The sequence below is a fragment of the Penaeus chinensis genome, chromosome 11 (genome assembly GCF_019202785.1).
Source record: "Penaeus chinensis breed Huanghai No. 1 chromosome 11, ASM1920278v2, whole genome shotgun sequence".
Classification (NCBI taxonomy): domain Eukaryota; kingdom Metazoa; phylum Arthropoda; class Malacostraca; order Decapoda; family Penaeidae; genus Penaeus; species Penaeus chinensis.
Window position 1 is genome coordinate 42242800 of NC_061829.1, and position 16401 is coordinate 42259200.

Genomic DNA, 16401 nt, shown 5'->3' on the forward strand with positions numbered 1-16401 from the left:
CCTAGCAGCAGGAGTCATGAAATCTCTCGACAAGAGTATTTGGAGATGCCGGTACCTGTGCAAAAAGGACCAAGCTACGTGTTTTCAAGGCCCTGATACTGCCAGTTTTACTATATGGTAGTGAAATTTTTTAATTTCGTTCCCTTAAAATCCTTTTTTATTTTAAAAAAAAATCCTTCAACCGGAAATTTCATGGGGTTTAAATTTTGGGGGCCCATTTCCAACCAACGGAAAAACCTAAAGGAAAAAGGGAAAAAGTTATTTTGCACAACCCAATAAAAACCAACAAACGTCCCCCAAAAAAACCCAAAAAACCCCTTTTCCCCCTTTTCCAGAAATGGGGGGAAAGGCCTTAACCCAAAAGGTCGGGGCTTGGGTAAAAACCTGCCCGGAGGGCTAAAGGGGGCCCGGGGGGCCCCTCCCCCCGGGCTTGGGGCCCCCTTTTGGTAGGGGGAAACCAAAGGGGGACCCCCGGCTTGGCCCCGGGGGGCCGGTCTTTTTAAACCCAAAATGTTGGAAATTAATAAATATTATATAAAATAACATAATACATAAACATTATAAAATTTATAATATAACATATATGCATACAAAATACAACATAAAAAATACAAAAACCAACATGTACAAAAGAAATATCTACCTTCTTTATATCATCAACAAACTATCTGTCTCTGTAAACACCCACACACAACACACACACACCAAAAATATATATATAAAAAAATATATATATATATAAAAAATATATATATGTTTTTTTTTTTTGTTTTTTTGTGTGTTTTTTGGTGTGTGTGTGGGGTTGGGGGGTGGGGTGTGTGTGTGAGGGGTGTGTCATTTTTATAAATATAAAGATAGATCGCACACAACACACCACACACACACACACCCCCACAAAACACACACACACACCAAAACACACACACACACACACACACCCCAAAAAAAAAAAAAAACACACACCCCTAAATAAAATAAAAATAAATATATTTATAAAATATATATATACACAAAAACAAAAAATAAAAAAAAAATAAAAAATTTTATATATAAAAATACATATATATAATATATAACAAAAACAACATATAAAATAAAATATAATAATATATAAAATTATAAAAATTTTAATATATTTTACAATAATAAAAAATTATATAAATATATAATATAAAAAATAAAACATATATATTTATATATAAACAAATAAATACTAATTTTAAAAATTATAAATTACAATAATATATAAATAAAATATTTAAAAATAAAATATATAAATTTTTATAAATTAAAAATTTATATTTTATATTTTTAAAAATATTTTTAAAAATTTTAAAATTAAAAAATTTTTTTATTTTTTAAAATTTTTATATATATATTTTTTATATATATATAATATTTTATAAATATATATTTTTAAAAATAAAAAATATAAAAATATATAAAAATATAATATATAAATAAATATATAAAATAAAAAATTACTTTATTTTAAAAAATAAATAAATAATATATATAAATAAATAATATATAATATATATAATATATAAATATATAAATAATATAATAATATTATATAAAAATTATATATATATAAAATATTTTTTGTTATTTTACATATTTAAAAATAACGAAAAAAATCCACAAACCCCCACACAACACCCACCACACAAAAATAAAAATAAAAAATAATATAAATAATTTTTTTAATTAATGTGTGGTGGTTTGGGGGGGGGTGTGTTGGTTGGGGGGGGTGGGTTGGTGTGTTTTTTTGGGTTGGTGTGGGGGTGGGGGGGAGTGGGGGAAAAAATTTTTTTAAATAAAAATAAAACCGGGGAAGAATCAAAAACCACACCCCACAAAACAAATATATAAAAAAATTATATATAAAATTATTATTTTTAATATTGGGTTTTACTTTTATACAAATTTTTACAAATTATACCAAAAAATTATGAAAATTTTCCATTTTAAAATTTTAAAACAATTCCCCTAATTTTTAAATAATATAATAAGGGGGCCATTCTTTCCCCATTTATAAAAATTATAATGCATACATATATCCCCCAATATTATCAATAAATCCCTTTTCCCCCAAAAAACCAATTATATAATAAAATTTTAAATAAAGGGCAACAAATTCCTTTTTCTTTTTCTTTTTTCTTATAACATTAAATTAAATTTTTTTAATTATTTATTTATACAAACCACAACAACCACCCCCCCACACTATATTATTAATACAATAACAATATTTTATACATCTATATACTCATATCTGAATGTATACTTGTGTTAGAAAGAGAAAAAGAAAGATTAGAGGAGACTAGAGTCCTTCGCAATAGCTCTTTATATATTACTAATTCCATATACACAAATTACCTCTGATAAACTTTCCTCAATATAAGAATAAAGCCCCGTACGTATTGGCAATGTGGCCTGCTGTTCAGTCAGCAAATCAAGTAATAAGGAAATTTTGCATAATAGGTTTATGTTTTTGCTAATGTGCTGATGTGCATGGTGTAGAGATTCATGTGCTGTACCGTGTAGCGGCTTTCCCTGAGAGTGACTTAATCTCTCCTACAGGACCGTTACGCCACCGGTGTGATGATTCCTGTTATAGACGATTCGCAAGACGTGGAGATTCTCGGAGGCTACGAGAACGAGACACACACCGTGCTAAGGTTCGCGAGGTCCTGGAACACGTGCGATAAGAAACACGATTTCCAAATAACAGTTAGTGCTTACAGATGATTGTAATGGCAGAAAAAAAATGTAGAAAAGGTACCGGGAATGGATATCTTCAGAATACACGAGATGTATCCGATTACATCTTCGTCAGAAATACACGCATTTCATATATTTCTGACAAGGATGTAATCAAAACCGGTCTAATACATTTGTTGTATCGTGAACATTTCCATTCTCATTCATACCCGTTTCTTCATTTGTCGTATTGAATTACGAAAGATTGTTATTTGAAGGGATTGTAAAGAATGGACTGTGTATAGCGGTATTTAATTCCAGGAAAGGAATATTGTAAAGGATTGAATGATAAACTCAAATGAAAAAAAGGGTAATGAAGAGAATACACTATGATATGATCTTTATAATAGATTATAAAAAGTATCTGTTATATAAGAATGATTTAGAAAGAAAGCTATAGTCAAAAGCATAAGAAACATAAACTATATGGGACAGATAACGCCAAGAATTTTATACAAGTACTGCAACCAGACAAACACATGACGACGCCCTTTTTTTTCCAGAGCGACACCATGCGAGTGATTTGGGCTTACTCTTACGACGACCCCGTGACCGCGTACGCGATGACGAAGCACGACCACCGCGGGACCAAGAGCATCTTCCTGCAGGAGCCCCAATTCGATCTCCCGACCTTCGGCGATAACGTCTTCACCTGGGAAGTTCGCATGAATAACGTAGGTATTTTGTGGTAGTTTATAAAGATAAATTCGTGTGTGGTTTGTGGAAGTTAAGTGATGTAATGTTGGGAGAGAGAGAGAGAGCGAGAGAGAGAGATAACAGATATTTTTTTTAAGTGAATACATAAAGCTCTTAAAAATACAGCTTTACCCCTTATCGCTCTCATAGTTAAGCGTGTCAGGTGAAGTAGACACTGTATACTGGTGCCAGATGTTCAAGGCACCTCCTCTCGAGCGCAAGACACATATCATCGGGGCAAGCGAAGTACAGTTCTCTAAGGAAACTTCTAGAACTGTAATAAAACAATATATATAATGCAAGCATTCAATTTCGTACTATTCTGAGATCCCTTATTAATACAGTTTATTACTATTCTAGTCAATATTTTTCACGAATCTGAGATTTTATCACGAATTAATAACGTCGTGCTATGTAAAATGTGAAGTATAAAACATATTTTAAAACACACCGTTTTACTTACTATTATTATTGTTATTATTATTATTATTATATTATTACTACATTGACACTATCACTATTTTCATCTAACTCCTCATTATCGCTATTTATGATCATTTTTAGTATGTGCCCATCATTGAAAACATAGAACATGTCCACCACATAATTCTGTACGAGTGCCACTTGACTGAAAGCGAGAAGCACTATGAGAAGTGGCTCAAGGTCGAGGGGCAGCAGTGCTACACGCCCAACATGCCTTTGTCTTGGGCCAACTGTAGGAGCCCCATTATAGCCTGGGCAGTGGGGAGCGATGGTAAGTCGAGCGAGATCTGCTAGATGATTTTGCATGTGTGTTTTAGTTTGATTGTTTTCTAGAAAAATCATAACTTCAAAAATTAAAAACATACTCTCCAGTGCTGTGTGATGTGGTGGTGCAGTGGTAGCAGTCTTGTTTCGGTCTACCTGGAGCTCGCTTATCTTCAAGTTTACTGCTTAGGCTAAGGTCTTTTAGTGTGCCTTTAATGATTGCATGTCTAAGGATTTTTTGTAATACACGGATCAATTCCAAAAGCTTGCATTCCTGTCCGACTCTTCTGTGGATCTCCTCACTGGACACTAAGTCGGTGTAAGGGATACGCAGCATCCTGCAGCCTCAGTTTCTGTCGTTAATGTCGATAGAGGAACGTTAACCAGGCAAAGGTTTTAACAATTCTGATTATTATTTGCATTAAGAGCTTGGTGTCTGTAAAATGTTCTTGAGTTTGGAAAATTCATCAATGAGGATCTGAGGTGATAAGCTAAATAATTAAAGGATGAGATCTGCTGGATTTCTACTTCTTGTTACAGTGGACATGTTGGTGGGACCTCTAACTTCGAAATTACCATGCATTTTCTTTTCTTGCTGTTGACATGGAAGCCAAGGTATTCCACAACAGCATTTAAAAGCTTATGGGGGTTATTTGCGGATATGGCCATGAGAACTGTACCATCTACATAACGACGGGTGTTGATCTTGTCACCACTGATGTTTCCTTCTAAGCTCCCACAGGATAACTTTAAAGTACTAATTAAAGATGTCAGGTGACATCACACAATCTTGTTGGACACCTTGCTTAATGGGAAACCAATTAGTTGTTCCATTGGATAGGCAGATTCCACTAAGTTCACCTTGTTAGATTGATTAGTCTTATATGTTTGTCATCTATCCAGATATTTGGGAGGATTTTGGCATTTTTGTTTTAGTGCCAGAACATATGAAAATATTTTTGATGGTCAATGAAAACCAGGTAGATGTTTGTCTGGTGTTGGATGGCTCTCTCGGCAAGCATTCTCTTACCTCTATCCTCGATTAACCCAAACTGGGTCTCTGGTAGTTGGATTCTGATCCTCTGCAGGATGGTTTTCAGCAGAGGTTTAAGAATATGCTACATTAAACAAATTGTGAGATGTGAGCATTCTTGTTCCTGGACCTATTGTGGGTTATTGAATACTCAATTGTCTGTTTCATAAATATCGTTAGGATGTGCCAGATGAGATCAATACCTTTTTTCCTAAGGCCCTAGGGTCATTAGCGGCAAACTCTTTGTTAGATTGAGATGTTAAAATATTTAAAACATAAACATTCTACCAATAAATGTCTTGGAAATAAAAACAATTCATTATTATTATTATATATAAAAATAAAGCATAAATATTATGCTATAATGTTTAAATTAATTGCATAAATATTATGCGTAATTAGTCAAGTTTGCTATTAATAAGTGCTCAGAGAAGCCACAGAAGCATTGTGTGGTCTGCACCCCAATAAGTGTGAAAATACCCTTAGGATCTAAGCGCTTTTGTAGCTTTCACCTTTAACTGTTTGAGGTAAGGCACCCATGTAAGCCTTGAGTAAAAAAATAGACAGAAGTACTTCACCTCTTGGACAAAATGCAGTGGGTTTGCTCCTAACAGAGGGAAGGATATAACTTTCCTCTTGGTTGGTTTGCAATGCAAAGAGTTCAAATTTTGAGGTAATCTTAGTTTTCTTCAACTTGTTGAAGCTCAATCATAATATTATCACAGGTCTGAATTAGCGTCTTCACCTGAGTATGCTTTAGGGTTTTTTAATGCATTCTGGTATCTTGGACTGATCATAACAGTCGATTTAATGTCTGGCTCTATCACCAGTACCTATACATGTACATTAATGACCAGATTTTTCTCCTTGCACCACTCTATAAGTCTATTGCCAAGCTCATTCCGTTCCCCTGTCTCTCTGAACCAAGTTTAGCTCGCCCATGACAGTCATGATTTCGTTTGCTTTACATAATGAGAATAGTTCACCGAGAGTGGTAGAATCTATAGTTTTGTTGGTCTTCAGCATCCACAGTAGGAATATATGCTACTAAGATCTTTACATTTACAGGACTAACTTTGATCTTGACTGCAATTGTTCTTGAGCCAAAACGACAGAAGAGACCTGAAAAGAGGACTCTCTTCTGGTGCTTCACAATATCATTAGCATTGTGTCATATGACTTCGCACAAACCTAAACAATTGACATTCATTACACCCATTTAGTATAAAATATAATGTTCTGATCTTGGACAGTTTTAATATGAACCTTTTGGCCGATATGATCTTTAGGTTTGTTGGTTGGTCTGCAGTCACAGGATGACGATTCGCTTTGCTTATTTTCTTTGTTTTGGCGTGGTATCATGTAGTTGGCTAGGTCTTTATCATTGTTGGTAGTTCCCAAACCTTCATACCTTTCAGGTCACACTAAGTCAATACAGGTTGTCTCACCTCCATAGCTGGCTTGCTGGCTTGCCGCCTTTTGCTGGTTCCAAGTGCAGGTCACTCCCGTTGAGACTATTATTATTATTATTATTATTATCTATGGTAGACATGAAATTATATCATGCTCACGATTTATAATTGTCTGCCCCCAAATCACATTTCTTTGTTTATTTGTATATAGATACTATGTATGATTAATATTCATGACTCCATGATAGAGTCACAGAAAGGATTTGGTTTTGTATTGCCTAATGCAAATTTATTTTAAAATCTCTATTTTGCATTTTAGTGATGTCACTGATTGTAGGTATTTAGTAAAAACACCAACGTATTTATGTACGTAGGCAGGAGTCAGCCATGTTCTCTTCCCCGACAAACTTTGTTATTTCTAAGAAACAGATAAGTAAATCAAAATAAATACATCAATAAATAAAACAAATAAAAAGTTTATGACGCCTAAAAATGAAGCTATTGATTATTGTTTAGTACTCAGAGCAGCCGCCGATATCACTTAAAGTTAGTTTTAGTTCAAACGAGTGGAGGAGGAGATTTCTGGATGATGATAGTGATGACTGCTGTGATGTAACACTTTGCTCCAAGAAAGCCACTCCGTGACGAAACAGGCGGCTTTTCTCGAAACAACCATCATATTTTTCTTGTTGTGAGATGACATCTCCGCGACACTGTTATTATTGGTATAATGATTAATATTATCACTATCACTAGTATTATATATATTAGGAATAGTATTATAATTGCATGCCCTCCACCCACAGGCCAAATCCTGCCAGACCACGTAGGGTTTCCTATGCTGGAAGAACACGGGGGAGCAACTTACTTCATGATAGAGATCCATTACGATAATCCCAACTTCCGCCAAGGTGAGTTCGTTTCTGGAATTTCCTTTATAATATATAAATAATATATAAACTAATAAATAAAAAAACAAAATTTGTTACACTGACGTGGAATTTTTTGATGACTAAGGCGATAGTTGGATATATATATATATATATATATATATATATATATATATATCAATAAACATATATATATATATATACATATATTTTGCGTATGTCTGTTTGTGTGCGCGCGCGTGTGTGCCCAGGTACGTCTGCGTGTTTTCTTTTTCGTAGGTAGATAGACAGGTATATAGACACACGCAAACACACACATAAAAGAAAGAAAGAGAGGGAGAGAAAGAGTGCATACGTGCGCGCGCGTGTCGCGTTTGTCCGAGTATGTGTATGTGTGCTTTTGAAAGCAAGACACACAACCCTCTGGCTCCCTGCAGGCATCGTGGACAACTCCGGCGTCCGCCTCTTCCTGACGGAGAACCTCAGGAAAAATGAAACCGGGTTCCTCATCCTGGGTCACGTCGTCGAATCCACGCACATCATCCCACCGGGGAGGGAGTGGAAGAGCGTCAGCCCCTGTGACGGCGGAGGTATAACTCAGGTAATTAATTTTAAGGTGAAGGGCGGTGTTTGGAGTACCTGGTTATGACGAGTAGAATTCTGAGGAGGAAATATTATTATTTTTTTATTCCTGGCTCTATTTTCATCATTACAGTTATTATTGCATTGACACTTTAGACGAGAACAAGTCATCGTTACCCCTACCATCTCATTACCATCTTACTATCAACATCATGATCACCATCGCCATGACCAACATCACTACCAACATCAACATTACCATCATCATCACCAACCTCATCGTCACGAACATCATCACCAGCATCCTCACCGGCATTAACATGTATACCTATATGAAGGCTGTAAGATATTTTTACCCAATAATTACAAGTAAGAGGTTATCGCCAATACGGGTTATGAGAGGTACTTCTAAATTAATTAACCCAGCATGAAATCTGCTAAATGACCCATAAGTTCGTAGTAATTAAAATCATTTTTAATCTAAAGTTGTGATGCCACATTTGATTTCCACTAAAAGTAACTTTAACTTTTTGGCGGTGCTAGGTTTCCTACTTTATAGATCACTTTATGTCACTATATATTAAAATGACTTGAAAAAAGAGCAAGTGTTTAATGATATATATAACCAACGAAAATTAGAATTTTACATAACCCTCCCCCCCCCCCCGCCTCCCTAGAAATTATATAAATATCAATAATCATATATAAAAAGAAAAACTAATATAAAGAAACTAAATAAAATAATAGGAACAAAATAATGTACATACAACAAAACCAAACAACTTGTAATTCATTAAGTAGTCAAGTAGTTAAGCTCTTCAAATTGTAATCAGTGAAATATATTGAGTAATTAGTAACAGTTAAATAATGAGATGCGCAAACGTTATAAGATACTCTCTCCGTTTTAATTATTAACTAATACTTTTTCCATTTTTATTACCAACTTATTAGCAAAACAAATTCATTATAATTACAGTTATTTTCATTATTATTATTATTCTTTCTTCCTTTATCTATTTTAGAGTGTTCCAGCGGCGGGGATTCACGTGTTCCAGGGCCTGCTGCACACTCACCTCCTGGGCAACGACATCACAGTCAGGCAGATCAGGAATGGTCGAGAGCTTCCTGTTGTGTTCTAAGGCAAGTGCATTTATGGGGTGGAAGGGGAAAGGGGTGTGATTAAGTTCAAAAGTTTTGTTTTTTTGTCTTTCGTATGTGTTTGATTATTTATTCACCTATTTTTTGTGTCTTTGTTTTGGCCTGTTTCTGTCAAACTACACATAACAATAACAAAAAAACGTTTACCTGTATTCCCTCTCGTCCAGACATGAACTACGACTTCAATTACCAGCAAGCGAGAGTCCTGTCTGAAGAAATGACCATCTTGCCCGGAGATTCCTTCATCACCGAGTGCGGCTACGATTCCAGGGGCAAGAAAGCGCCGACCTTCGTGAGGCTTTGAGCATTCTTTTATTGATTATATTTAAATTAACTATTTATTTATCTATCTCTATGTCTATCTATTTATCGTTCTTTATGCCTATGTGAACTTCTGTCAGTCTATCTGTCTGTCTGCCTATTTGTTCATTCATTTTTATAAAGACGACTATCTTATCTATTTATACATCTATTCCCTCTTTAATTTTTATATAGACGGCTAGTTTATTTATTCATTTCTTTAGTTACTTATTTAATCATCTATTCATTTATCCATTCATTAATTCATTCAATACAAAGACGACTATACTGTGGTAAACAAAACCACGAAAGGGAGACCAAGAACACACGAATATGCTTTTTCGCTTCATTGCTTCCCAAGGGCATCAGTACAGCGGAAATGTGGTTATTTTATTTCGGGTTTGTTCAGCAGGAGAGCTTACATCAAGTTCCATATTTTTACCTTAATATGGCAATATGATGTTAAGAACTATGATGATGAATCTTAATTATGCGTAAATAATTTTCATGTGAGAAAGATTCAGAAATTAGTGTTATTTCTTCCTTTAGTCACTGTAAATGTTTCCTTATTTTGTTTTATTACTTTTAGTTATCGTTTTCATAATTGTTAATCTCCCTGCTATGATTATTATCATCCACACTGCCACCATACTCGTTATCATTAGCAGTATCATAATCTTATCTCCTTATATAAAGAAGGATACTCTTAATAATTCCGAAATAAGACGCAGTCATGTTAATGAAAACAAGTCAAATACCTGTTTTTTTCCGCACAGGGAGGAGACAGCACACAAGAGGAGATGTGTCTTGCCTTCCTCGTCTACTACCCTCGGTCGAAAGTCAGCCGCTGCGTCTCCACTCCTGAAATCACCACCATCTACAAGAGCTTTGGTATCGAGGAAGTGTATGGCGATGGAAGGTATGAGGAAGGGGGGGGGGGGGTAACTGTAGTTAAGGGTAAATAAAAACTAGTTCATTATAATTTCTAGGGATTGCTGTAGTTTAGGGTAATTAAATGCGAGGAGGTGTAGACAGAGAAGGAGAGACTGTGGAAAAATATAAGAGGTTTTAGAAACGTGTTGTATATTTTTCAAGAGGTCTGCATTTCACAAGTATTGTTTTTGTTTCAGGAACTCGGTTTACCGCAATGCGTGAGTTTATTGTCTGTTTAACGTTATTATATTTTATTATATTTGTTAATATGATATATTCTAGCTTAAAAAGATCCATTTATATTATATGTACGTTACTATAGTATGGTATTCGTCCTCTATATTAGGCAGATTGTAATGCCAAATTAGCGATATTTATTTGATTTTTTTTGTTTTTCTTTTTCATTTGTCATTCATAACCATCGCTTCTCGTATTTGCTTTCTTTTATCCTCCTTCCTCTTTCCAATTCTACTTCTCTCTCTCTTCCTATTATAATCTGTACCATGTTTCTCTGGCTCCCTCAAGTCGATACACACATGACGAAGAGAAAGAAAAGAAGCTGGTCGAGGAGATGAAGAAGAAAGCAGAGTGGGATGGGAAGCAGAAGGCAATTAGTATTGATTTCACGAAGATGTACAAGGACATTGTGGCAAAGGCTCCGAAAGGTATAAAGAAAAAAAATATATATATTTGTTATATGAATGTACTGTCGTTTTCCATGACGAAATTATTTGGATTGGTATTTTTGTTCAATTCAGTCAGTACGGGTACACACACACACACACACACACACACACACACACACACACACACACACACACACACACACACACACACACACACACACACACACACACACACACACACACACACACACACACACACACACACATACGTGATATGAATATAGATAAGTATATAACTACATTCCACAGCATTTACGTATTAAAATCTTGCAGAGTTGTACAACGTGTCCATGTACGACTTGATCCACGACCCGAAGACCTGGCAGGACGAGCAGGCCTTAGACGCCCTACAGGAACGGGTCCTTTTCGGGAAACACGACATCCTTTGCACGGACGAAAGCCATCACCTTCTTGAAGGAGTAAGTTTTTTTTATTTTTTCATTTCTTTTCACGTGTTACTTTTGAGAAGTGGAAGAATAGACTGGGGAGGAGAAAGGTGGGAGAAGAGGAAGAGAGAAGAGGGGAAGGAGTAATGGAAAGGGAGGCAGGGGGTAGGAGGGTAGGAAAGGAGAGAGAATGAGGGAGGGAGGGAGGGAGGGAGGTATATTTATATGCACTCACTACTGTTATCGTTCTCTTTCTCTTTGGTGGAAAAATGCACGCACACGCACGCACGCACACACACACACACACACACACACACACACACACACACACACACACACACACACACACACACACACACACACACACACACATAGGTATATATTGTTCCCCTTGACTTGGTGACTTCTAGAGGCGAACTGCTGTTCAAGTCGGGTTAGTTATAACCGTCATCTAGGCTCCCGACATGCAGATGGTTCTAAACCGCCATAGAACATGGTAAATAAATGGAGCCCATGTGGTCATCTGGTCTGCAGGCTTGATCTTGAGCTAATGGCTTAGACAAATCATGCTTATGTGCACGCCATATAGCACGGCCAATCGGCGCGATTTGATTTGCCTCATGGGGGAACTCATCTTGCCTGGTCTCAACTGACTGGCTATCTCGTGTGAATTGTGATAATGAAGTGAGTTGTGAGTGCCATTTTACGATGCCATTACATACGGGTTGTGATGCCAGTATTATCGTACATATATTGCAATAATTTAGTGATTATATTATACACACTGCCTCTTCTGTGATATGTTACACCATGTGAAATATAGAAGATTATGTTTAGTTTTTATTGCTGTGTAGCATATCACCTATATGAAAGAGTGAGATTCTCTGTACGATCTATAGAGTACAATATTCTATTTTGTCTGTCTAGTCACACATCTAGCAGCGACACTCTGTCGGAGCCTGGCATGTGGGGCAGAGGGACATGAAGAGGTCCATTTTATTTTAGTCAGAGCTGATCTATGAACCTACTTTAGTTTTCATCGGTGTTTTCCTCACCCTCAAGTATCGTAGAGAAACGCCAAATTACGTAAGACGAACATCTCTTCCTCACGTTTACTATCCTCGATCCACCCTCGTAGCTACTCGTCTTTGTCATCCTCATCCTCTTCTTGGTCTTCGTTGTAATCCATTCGTCCTCGACGTCCACGCGTCCTCGAAGGTCTCGTTTAGGTCCTGCTTGACTTCAGACAGACACACACACACAATATATATATATATATATATATATATATATATATATATATATATATATATATATATATATATATATATATATGTATATATATATATATATATATATATATATATATATATACACACACATATATTCCAAATTCTAGCAATGTTCATCCCAATAACAATCCCTTCTTTCAGTATCCCCGAACCTATGAATACCCAGACTTTTTGGCCATCAAGTTGCTGGACGAGGAGTGTGACGTCAGCCACGAGGCAGAGGCATACGTGCCCGATACTAAGCAAGGTCTAGGTAGGTAGGTTGCGGTTTGGCCGCTATGAAGCGGACTTTTGATGAAGAAATTAAATTTTTATCATAAATTTCGAATAAAAAATTGTATTTTCATTTATGAATACTATAGATACACGAAAGATCGTGATCGTGAAGACACTATGTCAAATATCTTTACTATCAATAAGTAACAATCAATTCATTGTTTTTCTTCTCTTGAGATTTGTTATAGAAATTCCTTTTTTCAGAAACAGACCTAAAGCCAGAGGAAGAGGCAACGAAGAGTGAGGCTCCCAAAGAAGAGGCCAACAGTGCACCCTCTGTGGCTATATCTACATCAACCATAATTTTACTTGCTTGTCTGTCTGTCTTTTAGCAAAAGGTTTCTCAGTAAATAATCTTACACTGATAAAGGCGCTTGCCGAGATGTTGTGCCGAAAAAAATCAGTGGAAATGTTGAAACGAAGTACTGAAAATATTTCAAAAGAATAGTCAAGGGAAATGGATAGGTAAGCTTGGTTACTAAATTTGTGTTTTGGTATGAGTTGTTTGATCTTACGGATGTTATTAGAGAAAAGGTGTGATGCATAGGCAAGTATATACGAACACATGCAGAGTGGTAAAGTCGCCTAAACAACCACATGTACTTTTGAATATGCTCATTACTTATATCAACACTTACTTATATTATCTTTGAACGGGGAATACTAAACTATATCGAATATGGAAACGATGCACATATTCTTCCAATACAGTAGTTTTGATTAGCCATCATGTGTTTCATTTACCTGTTACTGCTATTTCGGGAGTAGTTCAATGTAAGCAAACGCTAACAAGACGCCAAGAAATAGACACACTCACATACACATAAACATAAAAAAATCTTTGCATTTATGACATTGGACTAAGTGTCAGCACCTGTAGGACTATTAATTAATAATGAATAATATTCAGTGGTGGTGCATGGATTCCTCTCTTTCCTTCTCCCTATCTCTCTCTCTCTTTATATTTTCTCTATATATTTTTCTTTTTCTGTTTTATATGTCACTTTGGTTTTTGTCCCTAGTAGCTGATTATGCAACCTAGGTCCTGCGTCTTTGCTGAAACAATAAAGTCGATCCTGGGTTATTCATTGTTACCATATGACAATAGATGGTAACAAGCTCATCTGTCCCTAATCCCTTGTGAATTAGCTCAAGAGAGCTTTAGGTTTTCTTGAGTCTTATACTCAATAAATTAAAGAGCATATATATATATATATTCATATATGCATGTGTATATGTATATATATATATATATATATATATAGAGAGAGAGAGAGAGAGAGAGAGAGAAAGAGATAGTTATAGATATAATCTATCCATTACTGTACATCTAGATAAGTTGGACAGGTCCCTACTGTTCGTCTTCTACGTTTGCTTGGTGTTTCTCCATGATGCTTGAGGGTGAAGAAAACACCGATGAAAACTAAAGTAGGTTCATTGGAGATCAGCTCTGACAAAATAAATATGGAACTCTTCCTGTTCCTCTGCCCCATACGCCAGGCTCCGTCTGCGACTGTCTACTGCCAGACGTGTGACTACAGAGACAAACTAAAATGTTGTACACTATAACATACAGAGATTCTCACTCTTTCATATAGGTGATATGCTACACATCAATATAAACTAATCATATTCTTCTATATTTAACATGGTATAACATATCACACAAAAGACAGTGTATAATATATAATCACATAATTATCACTAACTGCGTACGATAATCATGGCATCACAATCCGTATGCACTGGCATCACAACGTGGCACTCACAACTCACATCATTGTCATAACTCACTTCATTACACAACCCACATCTCCCTCCCCCCATTACGTTCACTAGCGGGAGTCTTGAACGGACTTCAACTTGAGACGCTCCGAACGTCGAGGTTCAACAGGCACAGATGGGGCGGAAGATCCTGGTGCGTCGTCTTCCAAATCTGTCGAGTTTCCAATCTTGAGCTGTGTAGGGCGCAAGAAACGTCGATTGCGCCACAGTATACGGCCACTTGGCAGCCTGATGTGATAATCACGAGATTTGCCAATACCCATGACAGTGCCGACCTTATCCCAACGCTTGGATGTGGGATCCTGGATTCGCACCTGCACCCCAATCACGAACTTGGAAAGGGAGTGGGCACGCTTGTCAAAGCTGGTCTTCACGTCCCTGGCCCGTACTGCGGCACGACGGTCGCAGTCCGCAGCCTTGGTCTGCCACTCCTTCATGAAGGCACTAGAGTGGGCAGGCACACAGGAGCGAAGGGGCATGCCAAACAGAATCTGAGCAGGAGATCGACCAGTGAAGTTTAGGGTGTTACGTAATTCCAGTAATCCTCTGTCAAACTCCTCACTGTCAATATTTCCGTTGGGTGCTGTCTTCATGATCAGGTACTTGACTTTCTTCACAGCAGCCTCTGCATGCCCATTGGACTGTAGGTAATGGGGGCTTGACATAGCATGACGTACTCCCCATCGCTGAAGAAAGGTTGCAAATTCCCAGCTGGAGAACTGAGGTCCGCCATCAGTGCGCAGGCGAACTGGCACACCCAGATCACGGAACATATGCCGGAAGAATCTGATCGTCGAAGCACTTGTTGCATTAGTTCCACATGGGATGACAACAGGCCATCCGCAGAGTCGGTCAGCATACACCAAGAAGTGTTTTCCAGCAACGCTAAAAAAGTCGACACAGACATAAATGGTCTTGTGGGTTTGTCATCCAACATCAGTGGCTCTTGTTGCTGAATAGGCTGTAGGCGCTGGCATGGCTCACAGGCACGAACAGTGTTTACAATGTCTGCATTAATGCCTGGCCAAAAGACTGTCTGCTGTGCACGACGCTTTGTTGCTTCCACGCCACAGTGGCTTTCATGCAGGCGAGCTAGGGTGCTACGGCGTGAAGAAACAGGGACAACCACTCTAGGTCCATACAGCCACCAAGTCACCATCGTTGTACAACTCATTGCGAATCTTCCAGTACGGACGGAGGGCACTTGGTATGTTATAGTGGTCCTTGGGGAACCCTGACTTCACATGATGAAGCAGCTCCTCATAAGAAGCATCCTTAGAGGCAGCTGTATGCAATTCTTCCATGAAGAGATCCTCTTGTTCGTCTATGGCTTCTGATGCTTTAGTAGACTGAACAGCCTGCAGAGCTACAATCTTGATGGAAGTGTCCATTTCCGCATTGAAGGCACCATCCTCCACCGTTGGGCGACTCACAGGTGACCGGGAAAGGGCATCAGGGA

General features: G+C 37.1%; 1 pseudogene; it reads left to right on the forward strand.

Moving 5' to 3' along the window:
* Window positions 1-13882, forward strand: part of LOC125030488 — a 16218-nt pseudogene extending 2336 nt beyond the window's left edge.
* The last annotated feature ends 2519 nt before the right edge of the window (window positions 13883-16401 follow it).